The sequence below is a fragment of the Phyllobates terribilis genome, unplaced genomic scaffold (genome assembly GCF_046119375.1).
Source record: "Phyllobates terribilis strain yellow unplaced genomic scaffold, ASM4611937v1 Scaffold_4__5_contigs__length_816908805, whole genome shotgun sequence".
Lineage (NCBI taxonomy): Eukaryota > Metazoa > Chordata > Amphibia > Anura > Dendrobatidae > Phyllobates > Phyllobates terribilis.
In genome coordinates this window covers 790873626-790898929 of record NW_027362764.1, presented here as the reverse complement: position 1 = coordinate 790898929, position 25304 = coordinate 790873626, and the positions used below count along the sequence as shown (strand labels likewise).

Genomic DNA, 25304 nt, shown 5'->3' with positions numbered 1-25304 from the left:
CCCACAGCAACCAATACAGTATGATGCCCCCATTACAGTGTGATGCCCCCACATCCCCCCATACAGTGTGATGCCCCCACAGCCCCCCCATACAGTATGATGCCCCTACAACCACCCATACAGTATGATGCCTCCACAGCCCCCATACAGTATGATGCACCCACAGCCCCCCCATACAGTATGATGCCCCCTATACAGTATGATGCCTTCACAGCCCCCTATACAGTATGATGCCTCCACAGCCCCCTATACAGTATGATGCCTCCACAGCCCCCTATACAGTATGATGCCTCCACAGACCCCATACAGTATGATGCACCCACAAGCCCCCCCCATACAGTATGATGCCCCTACAGCCCTATACAGTATGATGCCTCCACAGCCCCCATAAAGTATGATGCCTCCACAGTCCCCTATACAGTATGATGCCTCCACAGTCCCCTATACGGTATGATGCCTCCACAGCCCCCATAAAGTATGATGCCTCCACAGCCCCCTATACAGTATGATGCCTCCACAGCCCCCATACAGTATGATGCACCCACAGCCCCCCCATACAGTATGATGCCCCCACAGCCCCCCCATACAGTATGATGCCCCCATTACAGTGTGATGCCCCCACATCCCCCCATACAGTGTGATGCCCCCACAGCCCCCCATACAGTATGATGCCCCCATTACAGTGTGATGCCCCCACATCCCCCCATACAGTGTGATGCCCCCACAGCCCCCCATACAGTATGATGCCCCTACAACCACCCATACAGTATGATGCCTCCACAGCCCCCATACAGTATGATGCACCCACAGCCCCCCCCATACAGTATGATGCCCCCTATACAGTATGATGCCTTCACAGCCCCCCATACAGTATGATGCCCCGACAGCCCCCTATACAGTATGATGCCTCCACAGCCCCCATAAAGTATGATGCCTCCACAGCCCCCTATACAGTATGATGCCTCCACAGACCCCATACAGTATGATGCACCCACAGCCCCCCCCATACAGTATGATGCCCCTACAGCCCCCTATACAGTATGATGCCTCCACAGCCCCCATAAAGTATGATGCCTCCACAGCCCTCTATACAGTATGATGCCTCCACAGCCCCCATACAGTATGATGCACCCACAGCCCCCCCATACAGTATGATGCCCCCACAGCCCCCTATACAGTATGATGCCTCCACAGCTCCTATACAGTATGATGCACCCACAGCCCCCCATACAGAATGTTGTCTCCACAGCCCCCTATACAGTATGATGCCTCCACAGTTCCTATACAGTATGATGCACCCACAGCTCCCCCATACAGTATGATGCCTCCACAGCCCCCATAAAGTATGATGCCTCCACAGCCCCTATACAATATGATTCCTCCACAGTCCCCCATACAGTATGATGCTCCCACAGCCCCCCATACAATATGATTCCTCCATAGCAACCATAAAGTTTGATGCCCCCGCTGCAACCAATACAGTATGATGCCCCACAGCCACAATACAGTATGATGTCCTCAGTACAGTATGATGCCCCCACAGCTCCCCAATATAGTATGATATTCGCAATGCAGTATGATTCCCCCACAGCAACCAATACAGTATGATGCCCCCAATACAGTATGATGCCCCCACAGCTCCCCAATACAGTATGATGCCCCCAGAGCAACCAATACAGTATGATGTCCCACATACAGTATGATGCCCCTAGAGCCCCACATACAGTATGATGCCTCCTCAGCCCCCCCATACAATATGATTCCTCCACAGCCCCCATAAAGTTTTTATGTCCCCACAGCAACCAATACAGTATGATGTCCCACAGCCACAATACAGTTTGATGCCCTCAGTACAGTATGATGCCCCCAAAGCAACCAATACAGTATGATGCCCACAATACAGTATGATGCCCCCAAATCCCCACATAGTGTGATGCCCCCACAGCCCCCATACAGTATGATGCCCCAACAACCACCCATACAGTTGATGCTTCCACAGCCCCCATACAGTATGATGCCCCAACAACCACCCATACAGTTGATGCTTCCACAGCCCCCATACAGTATGATGCACCCACAGCCCCCCCATACAGTATTATGCCCCCACAGCCCCCTATACAGTATGATGCCTTTACAGCCCCCCATACAGCATGATGCCCCCACAGCCCCCCATACAGTATGATGTGATTTACGGTATGATGTCATTTCCCTGAATTATCCAATTTTCGGTCTGGCTCTAAGAACTGATGACCAAGTGTCCAAAGCACCAATCCCATAATCCTCTGCAGCCATTTTTTTATGTAAAATGTAATCTAATGCTGAGCGATCTCTTTTATATGAAATTCCTTAAAGGGGAACTCCAGATAAAGGTCTTGGTTGTTTCCATGAAATGTTTCCTGAGCTTCCAGTATAAAGAAAGTCTCTGCCCCATGTGAGCGCCCAGAAGGTGGAATTGAGCCACTCTGTCCCTGGACAGCTACAGGTTTGAAGCCTGCACCCCAGACCACTGAGGATCATCTGGGCAGGAGATCTGGGATCGCTGGATCCTATTTATAGTGGATCCTGAAGTCAGAAGTAAAGTTACGGAGATTATTAATTTATTATTTATTTACTACTTAGGAAAATGTGAAATCAATGTGAGAAATGTCAGAAGATAACGGCACTGAATCTGCGGCTCCGACCACCGCTGGATATTGCTGCGGAGCATTTCCATGATATTTGCATAGAAGTCAGCAGCAATGCATTGTGGGAGATGATGGCAGCATTCACCTTCCCGGTGTTGGACTGGCCCTTGAGCTTGTAGCCCCCCATACAGGATGATGCCTCCACAGCCCCCCATACAATATGATTCCTTCACAGCCCCCATAAAGTTTGATGCCCCAACAGCAACCAATACGGTATGATGTCCCACAGCCACAATACAGTATGATGCCCCCAATACAGTATGATACCCCCAAAGCTCCCCAATACAGTATGATGCCCCCACAGCCCCCCATACAGTATTATGACTCCACAGCCCTCATACAGTATGATGCCCCTGACGTGCCCCCTGGTTTATGTATATCTGTTATGTATAGTCCGACTACGCCACCTGTGGAATGCGGTTATTGGGAACCGCCGCTGCGGAACAGTGCGCTGAAGCTGGTGGTATGTGCAGCAAGGTGATGTAACTCCCCACAGGAAGAGTGGAGCTTGATGATGGTGGTGGTAGTGCAAGTTATCAGTAATGACAACAGGGAGTCTTTGCAGTGCAGTCCCAGGGTCTTTACTGTTGGCAATTATATGGGCCCCAACGGGAGTACCGGCTAGTGATGAGGGCCTGATCAGTCTGGGAACAATCCTAGAGTCCTCCTGGCCAGGTGAAGTTGTAGGCCTGCCGTTCTGACTATACTTTTTGCCTATCCCGCTTAAAGTCGTGTTGTAGCCCACGTCCCTGAGTGTAATGTGCTGCGCTCACCCGTATTGCTGGCGACTCGGACCTTGTGTATTCCTCGCTCCTCTGTGGCGGTACGGGTCCTTTCGTGTGGCTGAGCCTCCGGGCTTCTGTTGGGCCAGGAGACCTGCAATCCCCTGCCCTGCGGTATCTGCTGCTGGGTATGCAGTCCCCACAGCCTCGGACTCTGGCGTCCGGTCCTCTGTAGATACTGGCCAGGCCGAGCTAACTCCAGCTCCAGTCCCTGGCTCTTTACTCCTTCGTGTCCTACTTGACTCCACACACTGACCGCCCTAACCCCGCCTCCAGATCCAGTTATAAAGGGCAGGATCCTCCCCTTTCTGGTCTGGGGCAGGAGGTGTTGAATGTAATATGTTCCTGACCAGGAAACTCCTGTTTTGCTCCCAGACATGGTATTACTAACACTGTGGCAACCAAACCCTCTGGGGTGCCACATTCCCCCCTAGTAAATTTCAGTACTCCGGGACTGAGCATATTTTGCAAAAATATAACTGATAACAATAAACAATAGCAATAACAATACATGAACATATTTACAAGAATTACTGTCTTTTTAGGTCACGGTATCATCCGTAACCAGGTGTCCATTCCACTGGAGAAGATGTAGTTTGAGGGACCCGTCCCAAACCCTCCATGTAGTCCCTGGGGTGGCTGCAGGGCATTGATGATCTGGATGTTGGACCACGTCTTCAGCCACCTCCACGAGTTTTTGTTCTGTGGTCTGGCACAAAGGGGCACTTTTACAGGTGCAACTATTTATAAGGGAGAGTTCTTGGTTATTCACTGTCCATAACCTAAAAGTCTTTGGACCCTTTTCGGGTAATGGGATAAACAGGTTAAATGCTCTCATATAAAACATTTCAACATTTGCAATACTACAGTTATAGGTTACATCTAAATCCTCCAGCGAGCAGGGATTTGACCTGTGGTGCTTCTGGTAGATCTACGTAACACACTGTCTATCCGTGTTCTACCTTGGTCCCCTGTATTTACCCCTGGTGTGGTGGGCTCAATGTTCACCTCACTACAGGTGTTTGGAGGTGTCTCTGGTAGGTTGGGCAGCTCCCTATGGATCCTTTGGCTTACCGTGGGTACGACAGGTTAGCTACTAGCAGAGGGTAGATTCTCCTTGTCTGCTGATGGGGAATCTTCTGTCTCTGGGGCCAATGGTTCTTCCAACTCTACTGGGACTTCTACAGCTCCCTGAAGGGCTGGTTGGAGAAATGTAAGGACTGGCACAACAATGGCATTATTCACTTGCGTCCATGACCGGGGAAATTCTCCGAGTACTGTGCTGACCATTTCTTCCACTTCCTCTGCGGGTTGAGGGATATCTTGGCCTTCTTCAGCATGCTGTAGCTGCTCGGGACATTTCTTCAGGTGGTCTCTGGAAACTGTTGCTGTCGTTTCTCCTCCATCCTTACTTATGAGGTACACCTTGGTGTTATCATGACTTGATGGTAGAATGGCGTACGGCTCTTTTTCCCACTGGTCATCCAATTTATAATTTATGGAGCCGCCTTTTTCTCTTTAGGACTTGCTCTCCCGGTGACAAGGGGGCAGCAGGTGCATATTGATTGTAAGTCTTCTCTTGCCTTTCTCTTGCTTGGGACAGACTTCTTTCAACACTTTCTTGTACCTTACGGTATTGCTGTTGCCGCTCAGTGTCCCAATCCGCATCCGGTGAGGCGTCCTCTGGTGTCAGAACTCCCATATCCAGATCGATGGGCAGCTTACCAGGTCTTGCTCTCATCAGGTAAGCTGGTGTGCAGTTGGTGGAGTTCACTGGGATGTGGTTGTAGAGATCCACCATGTCTGGCAACTTTTCTGGCCACAGGCTGCGTTCCTCCAGGGGCAACGTCTTCAGTAGGTCTATCACCACCTGATTCATCTTTTCACACATCTCGTTGGTCTGGGGGTGATAAGGCGTTGTCCTGATCTTCTTGCAGCCGTACAGGTTGCAGAATTCCTGGAATACTTCTGCTTCGAAGGCCGGACCTTGGTCAGTTAGCACACGTTCTGGGTAACCATGCAGGCGGCAGAAGGGCTGTTGGAAAGCTCTGGCTGCTGTCTGAGCCGTTTGGTCCTTGACTGGCACTACTACCAGGAACCGAGAGTAGTGGTCTACGATGGTGAGAGCATAGACATAGCCTGACCTGCTCGGGGATAGCTTCACATGGTCCAGGACTACCAGTTCGAGTGGCTGCTTGGTGATGATGGGCTGCAGGGGAGCCCTCTGGCTGTCACGGTCTTTTCTTCTCAGGTTGCATGGTCCGCATTCTCGACACCACCTCTCGACTGCTTTCCTCATGCCAACCCAATAGAACCGTTCACGTAGCAGGACTTCCAGCTTCTTCCATCCAAAATGTCCCGCTCCATCGTGGTACACTTCCAGGACCATAGACGCATCTCGCCTCAGGACTACCACCTGCCAGACCAGCTCATGTGTCCGGGAGTTGACAGTTCTTCGACACAGCTTCCCTTCATAGATGAACAGCTTGCTCTTTTCTTTCCACAGCTGTTTGGTCTCTTCTGGAGCATCTGAATCAGAGTATGAGTCAGCTTGTGTCAGCAACTCTTTGACTACGCGAACAGCCGGGTCACTGTCTTGTGTTTCTGCCCATCCATGGTGGGGCAATGAATTGAACGTGGCTTCTCTGTTGGCAGAGCACCTGTTCTTCACACAATGGGAGCACTGCTTTATCCCATGGTGGTGGAATGCGGGGATTTCTATCTCTTCCAGCTCCTTTGGGTCTTCTCCCCCATCTGGCAAGTTAGGCATCCTGGACAGCGCATCTGCGTTTGCATTCTTGTGTCCAGCCCGGTACTTGATGGTGAATTCGTAGTTAGACAGTCGGGCCATCCATCTTTGTTCCAGGGCACCAAGTTTTGCAGTGTCCAGGTGTGTCAGCAGGTTATTATCCATGTACACAGTGAATTTGGACGAGGCGAGATAATGTTTCAAGCGCTCAGTCACAGCCCAGACGATGGCAAGGAACTCCAACTTGAAGGAGCTGTAGTTTTCTGGGTTTCTTTCTGTGGGCCGGAGCTTCCTGCTGGCGTAGGCTATCACCCTTTCTCTGCCTTGCTGGATCTGGGACAGCACCGCTCCTAGCCCCACGTTGCTCGCGTCCGTGTGAAGGATGAAGGGTTGGCCATAATCAGGGTAGGCCAGGACCTCGTCTCCTGTTAGGGTCATCTTCAAACTGGTGTAGGACTCATCTTCCAGCTTGTCCCATTTGAATGGTGGTTTCTGGTTCTTGGCCTTCCTGGACTGGCCTATCAGGAGGTCCTGCATGGGTGCCGCCATCTTGGTGAAGCCTGGTATAAACCTTCGGTAGTAGCCTACCAACCCGAGGAACTGCCGCACTTCTTTGATGGTGGAAGGTCTCGGTCAGTCCTTGATTACTGTGACCTTGTCGGGATCTGGTGCTACACCGTCAGCACTTACCACATGTCCTAAGTACTGTACTTTGGGCTTCAGCAGGTGGGACTTAGAAGGCTTCACCTTCAGGCCAAAGCCAGCCAGGGCTTCAAACACTTCCGCCAGGTGCTTCACATGATCCTCATATGTTTTGGAGTATACTATGACGTCATCCAGGTACAGCAGGACTGTCTCGAAATTCTAATGCCCTAGACAGCATTCCATCAACCGCTGGAAGGTTCCTGGGGCGTTGCAGAGCCCGAATGGCATGCAGTTGAACTCGCTGAGGCCCATCAGGGTGGTGAATGCGGTCTTTTCCTTATCCGCCTCTGCTACAGGAACCTGCCAATACCCACTAGTAAGATCCAAAGTAGAGAAACAGTTAGCAGATTTTAACGCAGCTAGTGACTCCTCTATCCTGGGTAGCGGGTATGCATCTTTATGTGTAATGCAGTTAATTTGCCTGTAGTCTACACACATTCTCATTGTGCCATCCTTTTTCTTTACTAGAACTAATGGAGCTGCCCAGGGGCTACAATTGTCTCTTATTACCCCAGCCTCCTTCATCTCTTGCAACATCCCTTTGGCATTTTGGTAGTGTGCTGGCGGTACAGGCCGGTACCTTTCTTTAATGGGTGAATGGTCTCCCGTGGGGATATGGTGTTGGACCCCCTTTACCTGCCCGAAGTCGAGTGGGTGTTTACTGAAGACCCTCTCATACTCCTGAACCGCCTGGTATACTCCATCTTTTTGGTGCTGAGGGGTGGAGTCAGTGCCCACATGCAGCTTCTGGCACCAGTCCTCCATCTGTCCCTTGGAGCCATTATCCTCTTCCTGGTTGGATGGAGGTAAGGGTTCCACTGTCTTTATAGAATTGTGATTGACGGTGAATAGTTTGGCCAGGGTGGCATACCGGGGCAAATGGACTTCTTTTTCCCCAATATTCAGGATGCGGACTGGCACTCTCCCATGGTGAACATCAACCACCCCCCTGGCTGTCAAAATGGTGGGCCTACTGTCAGAGTAGACGGGCTCTACCAGGGCCTGGTAATCTCTACCCCGGAGACCGATTGCTGCCCGGCACCATATCAGCATTTCACTTCTTGGGGGCATGGCAATAGGGAATGGGTCACTTATCCTGACACTACCAATTTCACCACCAGACAGTTCTACCTGTTGTCTTTTCATCAGGGCTCTGATCTCTCTTTGTAGAACCCGCTGCTGGCTGGAACTGGCGGTCTCCGCAACCTGCTGTAACAAGACAATAATTTCTGCAAGACAATTTTCAATGACATTAGTGCCTAAGGTTATCATGGGATAACTTTCTCGGCGATCAATGTCGACAATAATCAGTCCTTGTGCTGGCAGCTCGACTTTGCCAACCTTTATGGTCACTTCTTTGAACCCCACCTGAGGCACGGGTTGACCATTGCTGGCATAAATACTCAAATGTTCGTCTGGACGACGGGTAATGTCTGAATCAGTCCAGTACCGTTTGAAAAGAATGTAGGGGATGGTGGTCACCTGGGACCCAGTGTCCAGCAACGCGCTCATTGGAAAGCCGTCCAGCACGATAGGTAGGACTGGTCGTCCTCCCACATATTTGTCTCGCCGGCTTGATGGGCCTGGTGGTCTTACTCCTGGGGGTTGGCCCTCTTCCCCAGGTTTTGCTCGTTTAAATGACAGTACCTTACAAAATGTCCTGGCTGGTTGCAGCGGCGGCAGATGGGTTGTCCGTCCTGGTCGTAGCGGTCGCTGTTCCTCCCTCGGGATGGTGGAATCCTCTTCTGTCGGCGCCACGGGACGTCCTCCGGACTGGAAGCCAGCTGGATCTTTCCCTTGGGAGACACCTGCAAGGACTGCACAGTTTTGGTTAGCGCAGCTACACTTTTAGTTAACTCTTGGACCTGATAGTGCAGGTCTGTAGACGGGGCATTGTCCAGAGTCTGTGCATCAGCTCCTACAGGCTCCGGGGAAAAGGGAGCCACCTCCTGGTGGTAGGTGATAGCTGGGCGCCGGTGAGCTGTAGCGCCACCTGGTGCTGGTTCCCGTAGCACCCGGATGGCCCTGTCCTTAAATTGAGCAAAGTCCAAGTCAGGGTTTTGCAGAGCCATTATGCGCAGCTGGGTTTGATGGGCGCTGGACAGTAAACCCTCAATAAATTGTTCAGTTAACAGTCTGTTTTCATCACGCACACTGTCAGGGTCTACCTGTTTGATGGCCCTCAACGCCTCATGCAGGTTTAAAGCATAGTCCCGTACACTGTCCTGTGCCCGTTGTTTGCACCCATAAAACGTCATCTTTATCTCGGCCGTAGTGCGGGTGTCAAAAGTGTCCTTTAGGCGGGCCAGTATCTCTTTTACAGTCCCTTTTTCTCTGGCTGACCAGGACTTCACTTCTCTCTGGGCTGCACCAATCAACTGGCCTATAAGGATGCTCACTTTCTGCTCCTCGGCCCGGGGATATACCTTAAACAGGCTGCTTAGTCTCTCTTTGAAGTGACTCAGGGTGTGCGACTCTCCTGAGTACTGGGGCAACCACGCTGCCCCCGGTATATAAGGCATGATGAATGGCATTACCGCGGCAGCGGCCGCGCCGGTGGTTGAAGTTCCCTCCATATCGGGCGTCTTCATCCCCCCTAGTGAACTGTGGCCTACCTTCCTTCTCTTTTCTTCCGTAGGCCGCAGTTCCGCAGGCGAGGATCTCCGTCGAGGACCTGGCGTCGCACGCGTCTGACGTCAGCGTTCGCTGTGGTTCCTTCCAGGACCTGGCGCTGCGTCCGTGCGTGGGGCGGGGCTTTGGACTTAGCGCGTTTTCAGCGATCACGCCCCTCTTCTTCCCGCGCGGCGACCCGAATATGGCGGACAATGGCATGAAAACGGCGACAAATCTTCACCACGGTATGCGACACAGTCTGTGAAGGCGCGCAGTACCCGGTGGTAGCGGGCACGCAATCCTGCCGACTACGCCAAAGTTGATGCACCCCCTGGGCTGTGGGGTAATTGGGAACCGCCGCTGCGGAGCAGTCCACTGAAGCCGATGGTATGTGCAGCGAGGTGATGTGACTCCACAGAGGAAGAGTGAAGCTTGATGATGGTGGTGGTAGTGCAAGGTATCAGTAATGACAACACGGAGTCTTTGCAGTGCAGTCCCAGGGTCTTTACTGTTGGCAATTATATGGGCCCCAACGGGAGTACCGGCTAGTGATGAGGGCCTGATCAGTCTGGGAACAATCCTAGAGTCCTCCTGGCCAGGTGAAGTTGTAGGCCTGCCGTTCTGACTATACTCTTTGGCTATCCCGCTTATAGTCGTGTTGTAGCCCACGTCCCTGAGTGTAACGTGCTGCGCTCACCCGTATGGCTGGCGACTCGGACCTTGTGTATTCCTCGCTCCTCTGTGGCGGTACGGGTCCTTTCGTGTGGCTGAGCCTCCGGGCTTCTGTTGGGCCAGGAGACCTGCAATCCCCTGCCCAGCGGTATCTGCTGCTGCGTATGCAATCCCCACAGCCTCGGACTCCGGCGTCCGGTCCTCTGTAGATACTGTCCAGTACGAGCTAACTCCAGCCCCTGGCTCTTTACTACTTCGTGTCCTACTTGACTCCACACACTGACCGCGCTAACCCCGCCTCCAGATCCAGTTATATAGGGCAGGTTCCTCCCCTTTCTGGTCTGGGTCAGGAGGTGTTGCATGTAATGTGTTCCTGACCAGGAAACTCCTGTTTTGCTCCCAGACATGGTATTACTACCACTGTGGCAACCAGACCCTCTGGGGTGCCACACCACCGCAACCACTCATACAGTATGATGCACCCACAGCCCCCCATACAGTATGATGCCCCCACAGCCCCCCCATACAGTATGATGCCCCCACAGCCCCCTATACAGTATGATGCCTTCACAGCCCCACATAGAGTATGATGCCCCCTATACAGTATGATGTGATTTCCCTGAATTACCCGATTATCGGCCCGGCACTAAGAACTGATGACCAAGTGTCCAAAGCACCAATCCCATAATCCTCTGTTACATAGTTACATAGTTACATAGTTTATAAGGCCGAAAAAAGACAAGCGTCCATCCAGTTCAGCCTATTTCTCGTGCACTGCAGCTATTCTGCAGCGTTGATCCAGGGGAAGGCAAAAAAAACCATGCGGTATAGGCCAATTTACATCATTGAGGAAAAATTCAATTCCCGACACCAATCTGGCAGTCAGATTAAATCCCTGGATTAATTAACTATCACTAAGCATAAGATGTAATTTTATTGTTCTCAAGAAAGGCGTCCAGGCCTCTCTTGAACTCATTAAGTGAGTTGGACATCACCACTTCCTCTCCCAGAGAGTTCCAGAGTCTCACGGCTCTGACCGTAAAGAATCCCCTTCTATGCTGGTGCAGGAACCTCCTTTCCTCCAGACGCATAGTGTGCCCCCTCGTCTTTGTCACCATCCTTGGTATAAACAGGTCATGGGAGAGATCTCTGTACTGCCCCTGATGTATTTATACATGTTTATGAGGTCTCCCCTAAGCCTTCTCTTTTCCAACGTAAATAGGCCTAATTTTGACAACCTCTCTGGGTATTCTAGTCCCTCCATTCCCTTTATTACCTTAGTCGCCCTCCTTTGTACCCTCTCTAGCTCCAATATGTCTTTCCTGAGCACCGGAGCCCAGAACTGTGCACAATATTCTAAGTGCGGCCTTACCAGCGCTTTATACAGAGGAAGAACAATGTTCTCATCATATGCCCCTATTCCTCTTCTGATGCATGCCATGACTCTATTTGCTTTCGCAGCTGCTGCCTGACACTGGGCACTCCAATTTAATTTGCTATTAACCAAGACGCCCAGGTCCTTCTCCATGTCAGATTTCCCTAACGGTTTCCCATTTAATATGTATGGGTGACTGCTGTTTTTCTTTCCCATGTGCATTGACGCGCCCCCTGGGACATATTCCTTTTTGAGGGGAATACCCGGCACCGGATCAGATGGGGGGGGTTGTAGTCTCCGAGCGGCTGTGACCCGGTCCCGTGCCCAGGGCGTCAAGCTAAGTGTTATGTGGCAGCTTTACAGATGTTACTAAAGTTCTTTTGTGTCGACTACGCCACCCGTTGTGATGCGGTCACTGTGGCCGCCGCTGCTGCAGGGTCCGCTGAGGCTGATGGTGGGTGCGCAGCTTGGTGAGATAACCCCCAACGGGAGGGGTATAGCCTCAGAGGGGACAGGCGCAGAGGATGGGGGTTGTGGTGGTGCGGTGCAGCCGGCAATGAAGACAGACTCGGGTTGTGCAGTTAAGGGTGTTTACTTACTGCTGATGTTGTACTGGTCACTCCAGCTGCTAGTGACCACCCGAGCCGTGCTGCGTCCACCAGGTCCTGGATCCGGCCAACCCCCAAACAAGTCCAGAGCGTGGCCCTGAGCTCTCCCTCTGTCCTTTCTTCAGCCGTCCCCACCAGGGATTCACCTAGGTCCAGCTCCCTCGGGCCTTCTTTTGGGACACCCTTGGCCCTGGGTTCCCTGACCCTTCATGTGGTGTGCCTTCGGGGTGAATGTGGTGGGTGACCGTGACAGACACTGCCCACGGTCTCCGGTCTCTGGCTGGGGAATGTCTTTGCCCCCACCAGCTTGGGTTCCGGTACCCTCTTGCTGACTCCTCACCCGGTGCTCTAATTTGGGTTCTTGGGTCCCTTCAGTCTTCCCCCTCTGGGTCTTTCTCTGCTCCACTCTCTCTCTCTCCAGGGCTGCTGTTTCCTTCTCTCTCCTCTCCAACTGACTTGTTCTCAGCGTCTGACCCTGATCTAAGTTGGTGCCCTCCTTATATATCCCTCTATGTGTGAGCTCAGGTGACCAGCACCCAATGAGCTCCTATCACTACCCAGACTGCTCCCCCTATCTGCCCCTACACTACATGGGATGTACCACCCCCCTCCCACTCCAGCCAGGAACAGGCTCGGTTGTACCTGCACATTTCTAAGTGGGAGTACCGTCGGCCTGCTCCTCTGGAATGGGATGTATGTAGTGCATGCAGTCTATCTGAGCTCAGTTCCACACTCCATCCTTACCCGGGAGTGGAATATCACACCTCTGGGTTGAGGTGCAATACCCCTGTAGCAGCCGAATCCTCAGGGTGCTACATTCCCCCCTGGTAAATCACAGCACGTCCTCGGGCTGCAAGACATAAAACACCAAAACATACAAAATTTTTATATGAACATATAAAACATATAAAACATTATATATATATAAAACTTTTTCATATAAACATTCTCGTCGTCTCTGGTTTCAGGTTCCTCCTCCGGACACTGTGCAACGTGTGTCCGGGAAAAGTGCGACAGTCTTTCTAGAAAAATGGTTTCTCCTATAAAACCGGTAGGGGGCGCTTTAGAAAGCGCAACTATGTACAGGGAAATTTGGCCGTTCTCAGTCCCCGGCCAAGTAAGGAGGGGAAAGGGAATGGCTGCTCACAGTCCTCAGCCTGTAGGATGAAGGGGTTAACGGTTAAACAGTTCCCTGGTCCCAACGGGGACTATTTTAGCAGCAACAGTTTCAGTTTCTATATACCCCCATTGGGTAACTTATTTACAGCACTTCTCGGCCGCACTCAACGGCGTCTTCCTCCTGCTCTTTCTTGATATGGTGTTGCTTCAGACCCGTCCGGGTCCTCTGGCTCCTCCCAGATGCGGCACTCTTGGTCTTATGGGCGCGGTGGTGGTGGTGGCGCCCGGGTTGCCCAGGCCTTGCGGCCAGGCCTGGGGCACCTGGAAGGTGAAGGGCACCGTTAGGACGGCGGCGCCCTGGGCTACCTGGCCTTGCGGCCAGGCCGGAGGCTCCGCGGAGGTAGGGGGCGCTGTTGGTGATGCGGCGCCCGGGGGTACTAGGCCTTGCGACCAGGCTGGTGGTAATTCCTGCTTTGTCACGCTCCGGGTCGGGGCGCGTGACGTCACAGGGGTCGCGGCGGCGGCTTCCGGTTGGGGCCTAGTCTGCGTCGGTGACATGGCGTTTTCGGGCACAGCAGGGGGACTTTCGGGCTCTGCGACGGGGAGCTGGGGCAGGTGGGCGGTTTCACGGCTTGGGGTATAGGCGTCCCCTTTACCTGCCTCCTTGCGTCCGGCTCCCTTCTCGGCGCCGTCTCCGACCTTGGGTCCTCCCGCGCCATCCTCAGAGGCGGTCTGCTTCCTCATCCAGGGTAGCGTGCTCCGCTGACTGGTCTCTGCGTGCTGGGTCATCTCCCGGCTCCACTCCGCCAGTATCTCCCGCTGTACCCGGGCCATCCTCCGTGCGAGGCCCTCCAGGGCAGTTTGTGCACACTCCCGGTCTCGGGGGAGCTGCGCTAGGATCTCCGCTAGACCTAGCGGGGTTGTGGACTCTAGCAGGCTCCTGACCATCGGGTCGGTGCTGCTCTGCTCGGCTTCCGGCAGGCTCCTGGCCAGCGGGCCGGTGCTGCTCTGCCCTCCTTCCTCGGTCTCTAGCAGACTCCTGGCCAGCGGGCCGGTGCTGTTCTGCTCTCTTTCCATCTCCGGGTGAGCTTTTCTGCTGCTCCTTTCCAGGCTTCCTGCCTCCGGGTGCGCTCGCTCCAGACTGCTCCAAGCGACACCCATCTTTTCTCTTCTCTTTCGTCTCCTCCCACTTAGAGGGCGGTCCCGGGGCAACTCGGTGACTGTCAGCTCCAGGGGGAGTTCTTTCACGCTGACAGACACCTCCAGCATCACAGTCTCTGTTGGTGGGGGCGGTTTCCACTTTTGGCGCCATTTTCTGTCCTGGCCCACGATGGGAGGTGGCCTCCTGCCCTCCTTTGGCACGCCCATAATGGCGTCCGCTGCTCTTCCAAGGCGGGAAATCTGCGGTTTTGGCGGGAATCGCTTCCCAGTGGCGGGAAACTCTGCAGATGGCGGGAACAAGCTGGAAATGGCGGACAATCGGCGGGAAACGACTGGTGATGGAGTCCGATGGCGGGGACCCTCCGGAACCGGCGGGAGACTTCTTTCTGAGGTAAACTTGCACTTTTCTTCAGGCACGCAGTACCCGGGTGTTGCGGGCACGTAATCCTGCCGACTACGCCAAAGTTGACGCGCCCCCTGGGACATATTCCTTTTTGAGGGGAATACCCGGCACCGGATCAGATGGGGGGGGTTGTAGTCTCCGAGCGGCTGTGACCCGGTCCCGTGCCCAGGGCGTCAAGCTAAGTGTTATGTGGCAGCTTTACAGATGTTACTAAAGTTCTTTTGTGTCGACTACGCCACCCGTTGTGATGCGGTCACTGTGGCCGCCGCTGCTGCAGGGTCCGCTGAGGCTGATGGTGGGTGCGCAGCTTGGTGAGATAACCCCCAACGGGAGGGGTATAGCCTCAGAGGGGACAGGCGCAGAGGATGGGGGTTGTGGTGGTGCGGTGCAGCCGGCAATGAAGACAGACTCGGGTTGTGCAGTTAAGGGTGTTTACTTACTGCTGATGTTGTACTGGTCACTCCAGCTGCTAGTGACCACCCGAGCCGTGCTGCGTCCACCAGGTCCTGGATCCGGCCAACCCCCAAACAAGTCCAGAGCGTGGCCCTGAGCTCTCCCTCTGTCCTTTCTTCAGCCGTCCCCACCAGGGATTCACCTAGGTCCAGCTCCCTCGGGCCTTCTTTTGGGACACCCTTGGCCCTGGGTTCCCTGACCCTTCATGTGGTGTGCCTTCGGGGTGAATGTGGTGGGTGACCGTGACAGACACTGCCCACGGTCTCCGGTCTCTGGCTGGGGAATGTCTTTGCCCCCACCAGCTTGGGTTCCGGTACCCTCTTGCTGACTCCTCACCCGGTGCTCTAATTTGGGTTCTTGGGTCCCTTCAGTCTTCCCCCTCTGGGTCTTTCTCTGCTCCACTCTCTCTCTCTCCAGGGCTGCTGTTTCCTTCTCTCTCCTCTCCAACTGACTTGTTCTCAGCGTCTGACCCTGATCTAAGTTGGTGCCCTCCTTATATATCCCTCTATGTGTGAGCTCAGGTGACCAGCACCCAATGAGCTCCTATCACTACCCAGACTGCTCCCCCTATCTGCCCCTACACTACATGGGATGTACCACCCCCCTCCCACTCCAGCCAGGAACAGGCTCGGTTGTACCTGCACATTTCTAAGTGGGAGTACCGTCGGCCTGCTCCTCTGGAATGGGATGTATGTAGTGCATGCAGTCTATCTGAGCTCAGTTCCACACTCCATCCTTACCCGGGAGTGGAATATCACACCTCTGGGTTGAGGTGCAATACCCCTGTAGCAGCCGAATCCTCAGGGTGCTACATGCATGACCTTACATTTATCGGCATTGAACCCCATTTGCCATTTTTTGGCCCAACTCCCCAATTTATCTAAATCCTCCTGTAGCTGTGCGCTATCCTCATCTGTATTAACTACTTTACAAAGTTTAGTATCATCTGCAAATATTGCTATTTTACTATGCAACCCTTCCACTAGATCATTAATAAATATATTAAATAATATAGGGCCCAAGACAGACCCTTGAGGCACCCCGCTAGTAATCCTGACACCCCCGGAGCTTACTCCATTGATAACCACCCTCTGCTTTCTATCACTCAGCCAGCTATTTACCCACTTGCACACATTATCCCCCAGACCAAGCATTCTCATTTTATAAACCAACCTTTTGTGTGGCACGGTATCAAACGCTTTGGAGAAGTCAAGGTCTACAACATCCACTGACTCTCCCCGGTCCAGCTGTGAGCTCACCTCCTCGTAGAAGGCCATCAGGTTTGTTTGGCAGGAGCGATCCCTCATGAATCCATGTTGATATGGAGTTAGACAGTTATTATCATTAAGATATTCTACAATAGCATCTCTAAGAAATCCTTCAAACAATTTACCCACAACAGACGTTAAGCTGACTGGTCTATAGTTCCCAGGGTCACTTTTACACCCCTTTTTGAATATTGGTACCACATTTGCTTGGCGCCAGTCTAGTGGGACAGTCCCTGTCCAAAAAGAGTGCTTGAATATAAGATACAGCGGTCTGTCTATCACATTACTTAATTCTTTTAGTACCCGGGGGTGTATGCCATCTGGACCTGGTGACTTGTCTATTTTGATATTATTTATCTGCAGCTGTTTTTTTATGCAAAATGGAATCTAATGCTGAGTGATCTCTTTTGTAGGAAATTCCTTAAAGGGGAACTCCAGATAAAGGTCTTGGTTGTTTCCATGAAGTGTTTCCTGGGCTTCCAGTGTGGGGGGGGTCTCTGCCCCATTTGGGCGCCCGGAGGGTGGAGTTGGGCCACTCTGTCCCTAGACAGCTCCAGGTTTGAAGCCTGCACCCCAGACCACTGAGGATCATCTGGGCAGGGGATCTGGGATTGCTGGATCCTATTTATAGTGGATCCTGACTTCAGAAGTAAAGTTACGGAGATTATTAATTTATTATTTATTTACTACTTAGGAAAATGAGAAAATCAATGTGAGAAATGTCAGAAGATAACGGCACTGAATCTGCGGCTCCGACCACCGCTGGATATTGCTGCGGAGCATTTCCATGATATTTGCATAGAAGACGGCAGCAATGCATTGTGGGAGATGACGGAGCATTCACCTTCCCGGTGTCGGACTGACCCTTGAGCTTGTAGTGAGATCCGGACACAGATTACACCTTTGTGACCTGTGAACTGCGTTCAGGGAATGTCGGAGTTAAAAAAGTAAAAGTCTCTTAATGTTTAGACTTCTGTGCAAGCAAAGCTGCAGTATAAAGCATGGAGGAGGGACAAATCACTGCAGTAAAAGAGAAGATAAATGAGCTGCTAAGGAGCTATTAAGATCTATGGGTGAGGAAAAGATCTCCCTGAGAATCTGTCTCCAGAACCTTTTGTAAATGAAAGGGGTAATACCCAAGTCATGTAGATGAGGAGAGCAGACTGTCAGTCATTACAGGTCTCACACTGGTAATGCCTCCTGTCATTTACAATAAGCTCTAGTGGTAGATTCTCAGGAAAAATGCCCCAACAGCCACCATACAGTATGATGCCCCCACAGCCCTCCATACAGTATGATGCCCACACAGCCCCCCATACAATATGATTCCTCCACAGCCATCCATACAGTATGATGCCCCCACAGCCCTCCATACAGTATGATGCCCACACAGCCCCCCATACAATATGATTCCTCCACAGCCCCCTTAATGTGTGATGCCCCCACTGCAACCAATACAGTATGATGCCATCAGTACAGTATGATGCCCCCACAGCTCCCCAATACAGTAAGATGTTCTCAATACAGTATGATGCCCCCACAGCAGCCAATACAGTATGATGCCCCCACAGCAACCAATACAGTATGATGCCCCCACAGCAACCAATACAGTATGATACAACACATGCAGTATGATGCCCCCACAGCAACCAATACAGTATGATGCCCCCACAGCAACCAATACAGTATGATACAACACATGCAGTATGATGCCTCCACAGCCGCCACAAAGTTTGATGCCCTAACAGTAACCAATACAGTATGATGTCCCACAACCACAATACAGTATGATGTCCCACAACCACAATACAGTATGATGTCCCCAATACAGTATGATGCCCCCACAGCCCCCATACAGTATTATGACTCCACAGCCCTCATACAGTATGATGCCCCCGCAACCACTCATACAGTATGATGCACCCACAGCCCCCCATACAGTATTATGACTCCACAGCCCTCATACAGTATGATGCCCCCACAGCCCCCTATATAGTATGATGCCTTTACAGCCCCCAATACAGTATGATGCCCCCTATACAGTATGATGTCATTTCCCTGAATCACCCGATTTCTGGTCTGACCCGGCGCTAAGAACTGATGACCAAGTGTCCAAAGCACCAATCCCATAATCCTCTGCAGCCATTTTTTTATGCAAAATGTAATCTAATGCTGAGCGATCTCTTTTGTACGAAATTCCTTCAATGTGAGAAATGTCAGCAGATAACGGCACTGAATCTGCGGCTCCGACCACCGCTGGATATTGCTGCGGAGCATTTCCATGATATTTGCATAGAAGACGGCAGCAATGCATTGTGGGAGATGATGGAGCATTCACCTTCCCGGTGTCGGACTGATCCTTGAGCTTGTAGTGAGATCCGGACACAGATTACACCTTTGTGACCTGTGAACTGCGTTCAGGGAATGTCGGAGATAAAAAAAGAAAAAATCTCATAATGTTCAGATTTGTAGCTGCACAAGCAAAGCTGCAGTGTAAAGCATGGAGGAGGGACAAATCAGCACTACAGTAAGAAAGAGGATACAGATTAAGATATTTTTCACCTCAATAGACAATTCTCCAGAGCTCTGAGCCGCTAATAATCAGGTCAGGTTCATAAACATCTAATATTGGAGAATTTTACCGCCTGTTCTAGAAATGTAAATTTCAGCAGAAATATCTATAAAATGACCTAAACTCATAGAATAAAAATAGATGGAAATGGGAAAGTGCTGCAGTGTAAAGCATGGATTTCTATAGGGCAGGTCCCAGAGTAACTGTCATGTCACACGGAAGATACATGTAGATAAGAGGTGAATACAAAGTGTCCAAAGCAAAGTGCAGTCATCCCCCATAATGCTCTGCAGAAGGTTTTCATGCAAATGAGTGCAAACCCCTCTGAATGAAGCCGATCTTGAGATATTAACAATTTTCTTTTATTTAGATCTCGTTGCCTTGGAGACCGACCACCTCTGTTGTTTAGTTTATTAGGACTGCGCTGAAGCCTGGCCTGTATAAGGTGGTAGCGTCGTGGTCCAGCTTCAAAACAGAGCTTACTAGGTCCATGGAAAAGAGGTTGTAAGCCCTGCACGTGTTCTGCTGTCTGGCAGCGATGGTCGGTTTCCAAGGCAACGAGCCGTAAATAAAAGAAAAGTGTTATTTCAAGAACGACTGTAAATTTTAATTAGCAGTAAATTGCAAATTTTCTCATATTTACTAGCTCTATCCGACAATATCCGTTTCTGAAAATGAAAATAACCCTTTTAAAAAAATAATGGCCATTATAGAATGTATTATTGCCCCCTTAAAAATTAATGATGGAGCCCAAAGTGCCCCTTCCAAAAGTAATAATGCCGCCTTTGTGCCACTCTCTCTCCCAAAAAGTTATAAGGTTTATATGCATATAATACTATACACCGTGAGAAGCAGTAAACCACCGCTGCCACCGCCGACCAGGAGACCACTCCACACCCCACTGCAGCCTTGTTCTGACAGGCCGTGCAGGTTCTAGGTTACATTGCCCCAATGACCCTCAGTGCTTTACTATGTGGATTTTCAAACAGGACTGCCCTCTTCCAAAAATAGCGCCACCCTCATCTGTAGGCAGTGTCTGGTATTGCAGCTCTGCACCAGTCATTTCAATGGGGCTGAAGCACAATAGCAGGGGTGACGCTGTTTTGGAATTAGCCAGCAAAGTTTTTTTAATCCAGGACGACATCATATAAAATAAGGGTGTAAGGAAATTCCTCTCTTGTAATGAAGGGGACACATTTTGTAAAACCATTTTAAAGGGGGATTCCAGCTAAAGTTCTTGGTTGTTTCCACGGGTTTACACGCTCCAACACTGGAGAATTTATACTCCTCCTTGCTGCAGTCATGTGGCAGGGGGACCAGCATTCAGCCCCCAATAAATGGTTTTGGCTAAAATACTCCTTTAAATGATTCATGGCAGCGACATAACTAGAGTCCGATGGGCCCTGGTGCAAATTTAGGACATGTGCCCCCACCTGAATGTTGGTCCGGTATATAGGCCCTATTGGCTTTCTAAATCCTATAAAGGCATATGTGTTCGAGCCCCCAAATAATGATGTTCCCCATCCTTGCACCTTCCTGTAATAATACCCCCCATCCTGGCCCCTTCCAGTAAGAATGTCTCCCATCCTGGTCACTTCATATAATAATGTCCCCCAACCTGGGCCTCTTCCTGGTATAATGCCCCCCATCTTGAGCCCCTTCCTGGTACAATGTCCCCAATCCTGAGCTCCTTCCTGGTATAATCTCCACCATCTTGGGCTGCTTCCTGGTATATTATCGCCCATCCTGAGCCCACTCCAGTAATAATATGCCCCTTCCTGGTATAATGTCCTTCTCCAGTAGTAATGTTCCCTATTCTATTCCAACAAATTCCCGGCACAGTGCATGATGTCACTGCCATCCTCCACCTGCGATGGGCACTCCAGCTAAAGTTCATGGTTGTTTTCATTTGGTTATTAAAGAAGGGCTCTGTCCAAGGGGTGTCAGCGCCCAGAGGGTGGAATTGAACCACTCTGTCCCTGGACAGCTACAGGTTTGAAGCCTGCACCCCAGACCACTGAGGATCATCTGGGCAGGAGATCTGGGATCGCTGGATCCTATTTATAGTGGATCCTGAAGTCAGGAGTAAAGTTACGGAGATTATTCATTTATTATTTATTTACTACTTAGGAAAATGTGAAAATCAGTGTGAGAAATGTCAGAAGATAACGGCACTGAATCTGCGGCTCCGACCACCGCTGGATATTGCTGCGGAGCATTTCCATGATATTTGCATAGAAGACGGCAGCAATGCATTGTGGGAGATGACGGAGCATTCACCTTCCCGGTGTCGGACTGACCCTTGAGCTTGTAGTGAGATCCGGACACAGATTACACCTTTGTGACCTGTGAACTGCGTTCAGGGAATGTCGGAGTTAAAAAAGTAAAAGTCTCTTAATGTTCAGACTTCTGTGCAAGCAAAGCTGCAGTGTAAAGCATGGAGGGAGGACAAATCACTGCAGTAAGAGAGAAGATAAATGAGCTGTAAAGGAGCTGTTAAGATCTATGGGTGGGGAAAAGATCTCCCTGAGAATCTGTCTCCAGAGCCTATTGTAAATGAAAGGGGTAATACCAAAGTCATGTAGATGAGGAGAGCAGACTGTCAGTCATTACAGGTCTCACACTGGTAACGCCCCCTGTCATTTACAATAAGCTCTAGTGGTAGATTCTCAGGAAAAGTGCCCCAACAGCCACCATACAGTATGATGCCCCCACAGCCCTCCATACAGTATGATGCCCCCACAGCCCCCCATACAATATGATTCCTCCACAGTCCCTCATACAGTATGATGCTCCCACAGCCCCCCATACAATATGATTCCTCCACAGTAACCATAAAGTTTGATGCCCCCGCAGCAACCAATACAGTATGATGCCCCACAGCCACAATACAGTATGATGCCCCCAATACAGTATGATGCCCCCACAGAAACCAATAGAGTATGATATTCTCAATACAGTATGATTCCTCCACAGCAACCAATACAGTATGATGCCCCCACAGCAACCAATACAGTATGATGCCCCCACAGCTCCCCAATACAGTATGATGCCCCCACAGCAACCAATACAGTATGATGCCCCACATACAGTATGATGCCCCCACAGACCCACATACAGTATGATGCCTCCTCAGACCCCTCATACAATATGATTCCTCCACAGCCCCCATAAAGTTTTTATGCCCCCACAGCAACCAATACAGTATGATGTCCCACAGCCACAATACAGTTTGATGCCCTCAGTACAGTATGATGCCCCCACAGCAACCAATAGAGTATGATGCCCTCAAAGCCCCACATACAGTGTGATGCCCCCACAGCCCCCATACAGTATGATGCCCCCACAACCACCCATACAGTTCATGCCTCCACAGCCCCCATACAGTATGATGCACCCACAGCCCCCCCATACAGTATGATGCCCCCACAGCCCCCTATACAGTATGATGCCTTTACAGACCCCCATACAGTATGATGCCCCCTATACAGTATGATGTGATTTATAGTATGATGTCATTTCCCTGAATAACCCAATTTCCTGTCCGGCACTAAGAACTGATGACCAAGTGTCCAAAGCACCAATCCCATAATCCTCTGCAGCCGTTTTTTTATGCAAAATGCAATCTAATGCTGAGTGATCTTTTTTGTATGAAATTCCTTAAAGGGGAACTCCAGATAAAGGTCTTGGTTGTTTCCATGAAATGTGTCCTGAGCTTCCAGTATAAAGAAAGTCTCTGCCCCATGTGAGTGCCCAGAAGGTGGAATTGAGCCACTCTGTCCCTGGACAGCTCCAGGTTTGAAGCCTGCACCCCAGACCACTGAGGATCATCTGGGCAGGAGATCTGGGATCGCTGGATCCTATTTATAGTGGATCCTGAAGTCAGAAGTAAAGTTACGGAGATTATTAATTTATTATTTATTTACTACTTAGGAAAATGTGAAAATCAATGTCAGAAATGTCAGAAGATAACGGCACTGAATCTGCGGCTCCGACCACCGCTGGATATTGCTGAGGAGCATTTCCATGATATTTGCATAGAAGACGGCAGCAATGCATTGTGGGAGATGACGGAGCATTCACCTTCCTGGTGTCGGACTGACCCTTGAGCTTGTAGTGAGATCCGGACACAGATTACACCTTTGTGACCTGTGAACTGCGTTCAGGGAATGTCGGAGTTAAAAAAAGTAAAAGTCTCTTAATGCTCAGACTTCTGTGCAAGCAAAGCTGCAGTGTAAAGCATGGAGGAGGGACAAATCACTGCAGTAAAAGAGAAGATAAATGAGCTGCTAAGGAGCTATTAAGATCTATGGGTGAGGAAAAGATCTCCCTGAGAATCTGTCTCCAGAACCTTTTGTAAATGAAAGGGGTAATACCAAAGTCATGTAGATGAGGAGAGCAGACTGTCAGTCATTACAGGTTTCACACTGGTAATGCCTCCTGTCATTTACAATAAGCTCTAGTGGTAGATTCTCAGGAAAAATGCCCCAACAGCCACCATACAGTATGATGCCCCCACAGCCCTCCATACAGTATGATGCCCACACAGCCCCCCATACAATATGATTCCTCCACAGCCATCCATACAGTATGATGCCCCCACAGCCCTCCATACAGTATGATGCCCACACAGCCCCCCATACAATATGATTCCTCCACAGCCATCCATACAGTATGATGCCCCCACAGCCCTCCATACAGTATGATGCCCACACAGCCCCCCATACAATATGATTCCTCCACAGCCATCCATACAGTATGATGCCCCCACAGCCCTCCATACAGTATGATGCCCACACAGCCCCCCATACAATATGATTCCTCCACAGCCATCCATACAGTATGATGCCCCCACAGCCCTCCATACAGTATGATGCCCACACAGCCCCCCATACAATATGATTCCTCCACAGCCACCCATACAGTATGATGCCCCCACAGCCCTCCATACAGTATGATGCCCACACAGCCCCCCATACAATATGATTCCTCCACAGCCATCCATACAGTATGATGCCCCCACAGCCCTCCATACAGTATGATGCCCACACAGCCCCCCATACAATATGATTCCTCCACAGCCCCCATAATGTGTGATGCCCCCACTGCAACCAATACAGTATGATGCCATCAGTACAGTATGATGCCCCCACAGCTCCCCAATACAGTAAGATGTTCTCAATACAGTATGATGCCCCCACAGCAACCAATACAGTATGATACAACACATGCAGTATGATGCCTCCACAGCCGCCACAAAGTTTGATGCCCTAACAGTAACCAATACAGTATGATGTCCCACAACCACAATACAGTATGATGTCCCACAACCACAATACAGTATGATGTCCCCAATACAGTATGATGCCCCCACAGCCCCCATACAGTATTATGACTCCACAGCCCTCATACAGTATGATGCCCCCGCAACCACTCATACAGTATGATGCACCCACAGCCCCCCATACAGTATTATGACTCCACAGCCCTCATACAGTATGATGCCCCCACAGCCCCCTATATAGTATGATGCCTTTACAGCCCCCAATACAGTATGATGCCCCCTATACAGTATGATGTCATTTCCCTGAATCACCCGATTTCTGGTCTGACCCGGCGCTAAGAACTGATGACCAAGTGTCCAAAGCACCAATCCCATAATCCTCTGCAGCCATTTTTTTATGCAAAATGTAATCTAATGCTGAGCGATCTCTTTTGTACGAAATTCCTTCAATGTGAGAAATGTCAGCAGATAACGGCACTGAATCTGCGGCTCCGACCACCGCTGGATATTGCTGCGGAGCATTTCCATGATATTTGCATAGAAGACGGCAGCAATGCATTGTGGGAGATGATGGAGCATTCACCTTCCCGGTGTCGGACTGATCCTTGAGCTTGTAGTGAGATCCGGACACAGATTACACCTTTGTGACCTGTGAACTGCGTTCAGGGAATGTCGGAGATAAAAAAAGAAAAAATCTCATAATGTTCAGATTTGTAGCTGCACAAGCAAAGCTGCAGTGTAAAGCATGGAGGAGGGACAAATCAGCACTACAGTAAGAAAGAGGATACAGATTAAGATATTTTTCACCTCAATAGACAATTCTCCAGAGCTCTGAGCCGCTAATAATCAGGTCAGG

General features: G+C 50.7%; 4 non-coding genes across 4 annotated transcripts; all 4 read right to left on the bottom strand.

The window, feature by feature from the left end:
- Positions 1 to 2436: 2436 nt before the first annotated feature.
- Positions 2437 to 2523, bottom strand: TRNASTOP-UCA (transfer RNA opal suppressor (anticodon UCA)). Its single transcript has one exon. It is a non-coding gene; the product is annotated as a tRNA-Sec (tRNA).
- Positions 2524 to 17103: 14580 nt separating this feature from the next.
- Positions 17104 to 17190, bottom strand: TRNASTOP-UCA (transfer RNA opal suppressor (anticodon UCA)). Its single transcript has one exon. It is a non-coding gene; the product is annotated as a tRNA-Sec (tRNA).
- Positions 17191 to 21111: 3921 nt separating this feature from the next.
- Positions 21112 to 21198, bottom strand: TRNASTOP-UCA (transfer RNA opal suppressor (anticodon UCA)). The gene has a single exon. It is a non-coding gene; the product is annotated as a tRNA-Sec (tRNA).
- Positions 21199 to 22914: 1716 nt separating this feature from the next.
- On the bottom strand, positions 22915 to 23001 carry TRNASTOP-UCA (transfer RNA opal suppressor (anticodon UCA)). The gene has a single exon. It is a non-coding gene; the product is annotated as a tRNA-Sec (tRNA).
- Positions 23002 to 25304: the final 2303 nt, after the last annotated feature.